A 7,101-nucleotide genomic window follows, 5' to 3' on the forward strand; every position below is an offset into this window, starting at 1 on the left:
AGGTACTGGCTCAGCTTCTGGGACAAGGGGTGTGTGATTCCCACACCAGGCTGGGGGGTTCTCCCTCCACCCACAGCTCATTCAGCTGATGAACCCCCTCGGCACTGAAGCTGGTGCCTGTCGGGGTCAGCTCTCACCTCCCCTCGTCCTGGGGCACCTGCACAAGCTTATCTACCTTACAACAAAGTTTCAGCCACTTGACTCAGACTAACCTCTTGCTGCAAACAAATCCCCTCCCAAAACCTCCTGAGTTGCACCGTCTTCAGAACTATTTCGTTTAACCCTCTGCACTGCATCCGACTCTGCGCTGCTCCTCAAGACCGCTCACAAGAAGCAAACGCGAGGCGGTGAGGCAACTTTATGTTTGAAAAGTCTGCCCGGCCTCACTTGGAAAACGGCCCCGGTGCTGCTGCCTCGGCTCCCGAAACACGCGGGGCTCAGCGGGCAACTCGGAGGGATCGAGAGCTCCGAATGCCGACCTGCACCTCCTCAGCCTTTCCAAAGAGAAGCAGCGAAGGTAAAATTCGAGAAACGCACAAAGCTGGAAAACCAACAGCAAAACATCCCTCCCACACGAGCAGAGCTGAGCCTCCAGCCCAGGAATCCACCTGGAGAAACAAAGTATCCCAAACATTCCTGCAGCCAACGGCAGCGCCGGGAAAAAACAGGCGGGAGGGGAGGGGGAAAAACCCCCGAACAAACCCAAACCAGTTACGTAAGTGGCGGAGGAAAGATGCGAACGAGCTGAAGGCACCCAGCCGGGTCCCGAGAGGCGGCGGGGGCAGCTCGATGCCCCCGGGAGGCTCCAGCCCCGCTGCGGGCGCGGCCGGGCGGGCAGCGAGGGGGGCCCCGGCCGCGCCTCCGCCTCCCCCCGCCCCGAGACCCCCGGGCGGGGCGGCTCCTTCCTCCGGGCGGGCTCGGGGGCATTTCTGCTCCCATCGAGGAGAGTCACTCCGCGGCTCCTGGGGCGAGTTGCTCCGCCGGCCCTACTCACCTGGCGGCGCTCTCAGCCCGCCGCACCGGGGCGAACCGAACCGCGCCGGGGCGAACCGACGGCACCGGACCGGACCCGGCCGCGCCGTGCGGAGCCGCTCCGGACCGCAGCGCACCGAGCAGTGCCGAGCCCGGCCCGGCCGCAACTTCCCGAGCCGCGCGGGGCGGGAGCGGGGCCGGTACCGGAGCGGAGCCGCGGGTCCCGGCTCGCAGGCGGCGCGGCGCTCAGCAAAGTCCCGCTCGGGCCGGCCCCGTCCCGGCAGGAAATCCCTCCCCGGCCCGGCCTGATTGGAAAAGCCCGGCGGGTTGTGCGGCGGGGCCGGGCCGGGGCGGCTGTCACTCACCGTGATGCGGCGTCGAGCGGGGCAGGGGCCGGGCCACCCATCCCGCCGCACCGGCACCGCTCCGCCCCCGGCCGGGCTGCCCCGGGCTCCCGGGCATCGGCTCGCTTTGAACGGGGTCCGGCTGGACGCACAGCGCGGCCCGGGACCGGCGCCGGCGGGCGGGACCGGCGGGGTCCGGGACCGAGCTGGTGGGAGGTTCCCCATTCTCGATCCAGGACCGAGCCAGTGCTTCGGGACCGGCTCCGTTGGGAATCCTTCATCCTCCTCAATCCAGCGCCGAGCCGGTGGTCTGGGACTGGCACGGTAAGGGACCGACCTCGTGCTTGATCCGGGATCGGTCCGGTGCTACGAGACCGGCCCCGGACGGAGATCCCCCATCATCGATTTAGGAGCAACACGGTGGTCTGGGAACCAGCCCTCCCCCACCTTCAGCCCCAGCCCTCCCCCGTCAGCCCTTTGCCCCCTCCACCCCCAGCCCCCTTGGCAGAGGGGCTGCATAAAGCCGCCGGTGGCACCCATGGGACTAAAATCCACCGATCCCCAGCTGTCCAAGACCCAAATTAATCCTGCTCTCACAAAGCACTAAAACCACCAAAAATCACCCATTTCTGCCAATCTTCAGCAGAAACAGCAGAGGCAAGTGTTCCCTCGAGCACAGTTCTTTTAAAACAAGAGATTGCCTAATAAAGCTGGACAGTTTTTGTTGCATGATACCACTGGATTATCATCAACTAATCAGATTAAAAACACACGGAAGCTTTGGTTTTATTCACTAAATGGCCAGCCTGCAGCTCCCTGGGGGAGTTGCAAAGATCCCACACCTCTTCAAACCAGGCCCCGAGACATTTCACCAAATGATGGTTTCATGAGCAATCCCAAGGAGGGGGATCCTTGGCAAGGAGGAGGGACTGACGTTTCCAGACACACCCTGTCTTTTCAGTTTGGGAATAAAGAGATTATTATGCACATCTAATTATAAATGTCAACATTTTACGGCTGCTATGCTGAAGCACGAAGCTCTAAGTAGCCCTGCTAGAAAGGGCTGTGAAGTGAAAGGTCTTGTTATTCCTCCTCTGAGTTTTTCCAGAGCTGGTAAAGCTCAGTGACATTTATAATAATCCCTGAATTTATGTAGCACCTTTTGTCCTTTTAAGGATCTTAATTAAGCTTTGCAGCTCCCTGAGCACAGACTAAACCCACTTTGCAAAAGAGGAGCCCAGGTCCTGCTTTGTACAAAATGTGTGCCCCATTTCAGGCAGGAGAAGGACTTTTTCACCCCAGCGACCTCCAGCACATGCTGTTACATCACAGTCAGGGCACAGCACCCTGACATCCCCAGCCAAAGGTTGTGCTGCTGTAGCCACACTTGTGTGGTTAAAGCTGGATAATTCAAACTTTAATCTCTGGTGTCACACAAGCCTTGTGAATGGAGGGTGCCACTGGAGGGATTTACTAGAAATTTCTGGTGCAGTCTTCAAACATTTGACTACCTATTGGCAGGCCTGACACTGCCCCGAAGCCCAGCGCCTTCCCCCTATGGCCCTGCCTGCAGGGAGTGAAGCTGGAAGGAGCAGGCCCCCATTTCCCACCATGAATCCCAGTTTTCCATCCACTCCTGAAGGTTGAACAGCTGGTTGGTGACACCAGCCCAAAGAGCTGCCAATGGCTTCAACCGTGCCCACCTTGCAGAATTGGCAGACCCCCCGTGACATTTATTCCCCCGTGCCTGCAGAGCAGGTGCTGAGAGCATCACTGAGTTTTCACTGCAGAGATAGCCCTTTAACAATTCGCCCCCTTCTATGCACCAGGACGAGAGCTTTTAGAGTTTAGGGGGTTTCAAGGTGCAGGCACAGTTGCGTGGCCAGCTCTGCCCTGAGCCCCTGCAGAAAGGTGCCCAAGGCAGCACTGACTTGTGTTTCCCACTTCGGGTGAGGGGCCTGGGGGCTCCAGCCGGGTCAGGCTGCTCCGTTCTGCGGGGCCCCGGCTCCTGCTTGCAGCTCCTCAGGTCGATGTTGCCATCTAGAGGTGCCTGCTACAGCGATCGTCTCCTTGTAAAGTATTGGGGAGGAGGTTTGTTTTTGTTTTTTTGTTTTTGTTTTTGTTTTCAATTCAATGCAACAATTCAAAGCGGTTTTTTTAGGTTAGCCCATCTCTTGGGTGGCTGCAGCTCATCCTGGCTTGTCTCACAGTCCCTGCAGCTGTGCAAAGCTCTCCTCTCTACTCTGACATTATTTTGAGATGGAGTAAAACTCAAAGTGATGCATTCCCCGGCAGGGAAGCAGCCACACTGGCAGAAGCAATACACACAGTGACATCCACAGCAGCTCCATGGCCAGTGCTAGCTCCAGGTGGGGCTGTGACAGACACGGCTCCAAATCTTGGAGTGCAAGACTCCCACTCCCAAATCTCACCCATGAAAACCAAACTTGGAAATTCATGGCTGTTTAATCCCCACTGAGTGGGTAGGAGGTCTGCAAAGGCCCATACCAGACATCCAAAACATTTTAAGTATGTTATGAACCAGATGGGTGGAAATACACATCCCCCCTTTCAGCTGTGGCTCGGGCTTCTCCTTTCACTGCTGGTTTTTTAAAGCATGCCCAGCTCGACCCAAAGACTTGCTGCAACCCCAGGGCTGCATCTCACACCTGGGCAGGAGGAGGCTCAGGCAAACATGGGAGCAATGGCAGCTTGATGCCCATGGCAGACAGGGTCGATTCCCTGGATGGGTGTGCAGACTCCACTGCCCAGACACTCCCAGTTCAGGGTCAGGACAGGGCTGATGTCTGGCACCTGCACAAGGGCAGCACCACCATGGCAGAGGCTGTGTTGGACCATGGGATCTGTCCTGCAGGGAGGAGGGTGCAGGCTGAGGATGAAGCAGGGCGAGGAAGAGCCTCTCCTGCACTGAATCAGGTCAGAAAGCAGGTTATTGCCCAGATTTAAAGCCACCCACAGGAGCTCTTCCTGCAGCTCCTGACACTGATTCACACATCACCTGGCTCCCTGAGCACTGAGGGGTGATGGGTGCCCCACTGCTGGGTTTTGCTCGTGTCCTTAAGCAGCCCAGCAAGTCTCAGTCTCATTCCTGATCCTCAGAAGTCACATCCTGTCCCCATGGAGCCTTTCCTGTACAGGCATCCATCTCCTCCCACATTACATCCAGGCCAGGCATTTCCCACCCTGCTCAGCGCTCCACCTCGTTGGCACCAGTGTCAAGGGCAAAGCGAGAGCAGGATGGAGGATCTGGACGCAAAGGTGCTTACATAGGCATTTACTCCATTGCCTCTCACACACCCTCCTGGCAATAGGTGCTGCTGGAAGCAGTCCAAGGAGATGAATTAGGGGTCTTGATCAAGAGAGAGATGCACTGCCCACGAGGAGGAGGAGGATCACAGCTCCCAGAGACCAGGCTCTGGCAGAGAAGGGTTTGGGCTGGTTTGGCCCCAGACATCTCCTGTCACGCCAGAGCACAGCTGTGCAGCCTGCAGCTGGCCACTGCCACCAGGAGGGCTTCAATGCCAGGATACATCCCAGACCCAAGCCAGAACCCGGACACAGCTCCATGAACTCATGCCCTGTGAAGCTGAACATCAGCCTTAGTATGAAATGCAGCAGTGACTGCCCTTAGCAGACCTGGTGGGACTTGCTGGTGGCAAAGAGCTACAGAAATCCACCCAGAGTCAGCTCTCAGACAGGTAGCAGGGCTTGGTGATCTAGGAAGCTCTGCTCAGGTAGTATCTTTTCCAACAAATAGTTTCCTCCCCAAAAGTAATCAGGTAACCAACCCTTCGCTACATCATTCCGCAGCAGTCCAGCTCCGAGCTCCCTTGAAAAGCAGCTCCACAGGCCTGGCTCGAACACGTGCAAGCCAGGAGCTGCGGCCTGCACCAGCCCCTGCCCTGGCACAGCAAACCCAAATGCTGAATCCCTGTGGGAACTTGGGCAGGTGCTGGCATGGGGCTCCTTCCCACGTGCCAGTTCCTGGCTCCCGCCGGACTCACCTCTCCAGGCACACGTGAGCTGCTGCTTGCACTGTCCTCCTTGTCCTGCCTTCCTCCTCTTCCTCCTCCTCGAGCCTCCCTGTGCTGACAGTCACTTCTTTCTGGTCTTGTGCCTTTCTTTGCTCTCCGTCTCCCTTGCTTAGTCCCTCACTCAGGAAATTAAAGATAATCCTCCCCTTTTTTGCAGCCGGATTCCCTGTTTAACATTCGCTGCGTGTGCTTGCACTGATTCAAAACGGGATTAGACTTTCTGTTGCTTTGATGTCAGTTGGGCTTTGCACTTAAGGCAGAGGGAGGAAAGAAAATGTCTGTTAACAAACCTCTTGGATTCCACCCATCCACTTGCATCCATCCTGGAAATGAACGTCAGGCACATTTACCTGCAGAAACTGAGCCCCCTTCCAGGACTGACGTGGGGGGAATAACCCAACGCGCAACTGCAGCACTGCACTCCCTGCGCTGGGCCTTATTCTCTGGAAACACCCAAATTTCGCCCTGGCTCCGTTATCATCCAGCTGCGTGGAGGCTGAATGGCCCCCATGAGGAAGGAGGGGTCATTAATCATCAGAAAACCACAACTCGTTGGCTGTCAGTGGATATTGCAACCTCCAGCTGCCGTGCAGCAGGGAGCGCGTGGGCCACCGGCATCGCTCCAACGGATCGGGGCTCGGGGCTGCCTGCCGGGAATACCCCGAGCTGCTCATTTCTGAGGGGGAAGCAGGTGCTGCAGGGTGGCTGTGCTGGAAATCCATATCCTGCTCCCTGCGGTGTGACATTTGTGCAATGGCATAGTCCATAACTTTCCAGGGCATTGCCCTCTGCTTCCTTGGGCCTGAACTTCTCCCCCTTTGGAAGATGAGGATTTGGGGTTGTTCTCACTGCTGGTCCTTCCAACACCAGTCTGAAGCAGATGAAGAACGTTTTTCTCATGTTGCCTGAAAACATCGTGCTTTGCTTCCAAGACACCACTCCTCGAATCCGTGATGTCCAAAGTGATGTCCAAAGCAGCACAGGTCAGAGCTGGAACAGGATCTCGCACCAGAAGAGAGCCTTTCACAAGGGATTCTGCAGAGCCATGGCCAGGGCTGGGATGTGACAGTGGGTCCTATTCCTGCTTATCCAGGACAGCCCTTTCCCACAGTTTCCTGAGCCTCACAGGTGGTTTCTGCTGCCTGATGCTCCTTCTCCATTCCCACCAGAGCTTCCCTTCACAGGCAGCTGGATCTCCTCTGGCTAACAGGCAGATCTGGGGGCTGCATAACTGGAGATGTTTGGATGTCCCTGAAACCATCCCAGGACCTTCTGCAGGTTGTTCAGAAGAGCAGCTCCATGGATGAGCACAATCCACCTGTGACCAGAACCCTCCTCACAGCCCTGAGCCCCTGGAGAGGCACAGCCAGTGCCTGTGGAGCAGAACTGGGGACACACCTAGGCACTCCTGGGGCTCTGGCAGCTGTAATCTCTGTCACCCGCACCTCACTGCTGTGCTGCAGCCCCGACTGGCACTGCCACCACATCGGGCTTCCTCCAGGATTGCCCAGGGACTCGGGACGTGCCTCTGCCAACAGCACAGTGTCTAATCCATTTTGCCTGGTGCACACTCACAGACTTGATTAATGTCTGCAATGAGCTCCATCCATCATCGGGGAGTAAAGGAGATTAACTCTGCAGCATGCCTGCCTCGCGTTGATCCCATTCTCCAGGCCTCCTGATTAATGGCGAGGCCGCCTTATCTGCCAGGCCAGGAAACACGAATATCC

The 7,101-nt window shown here is 57.2% G+C and overlaps 1 protein-coding gene across 5 annotated transcripts in view; it reads right to left on the bottom strand.

Moving 5' to 3' along the window:
• Positions 1-5,422, bottom strand: part of CASKIN2 (CASK interacting protein 2) — a 38,183-nt gene extending 32,761 nt beyond the window's left edge. Inside the window, exon 1 of one of the 5 annotated variants that reach the window (XM_048324048.1) lies at positions 5,342-5,422. The gene's annotated coding sequence lies outside the window, so the exon portion shown is untranslated. Of the gene's footprint in view, positions 1-994; positions 1,205-5,341 lie in introns of those variants that run through there. The other 4 variants (XM_048324047.1, XM_048324052.1, XM_048324050.1 and 1 more) reach the window with 4 other exon arrangements.
• Between the last annotated feature and the right edge of the window lie 1,679 nt (positions 5,423-7,101).

Source organism: Corvus hawaiiensis, chromosome 19, assembly GCF_020740725.1.
Source record: "Corvus hawaiiensis isolate bCorHaw1 chromosome 19, bCorHaw1.pri.cur, whole genome shotgun sequence".
In the NCBI taxonomy this organism is placed as follows: domain Eukaryota; kingdom Metazoa; phylum Chordata; class Aves; order Passeriformes; family Corvidae; genus Corvus; species Corvus hawaiiensis.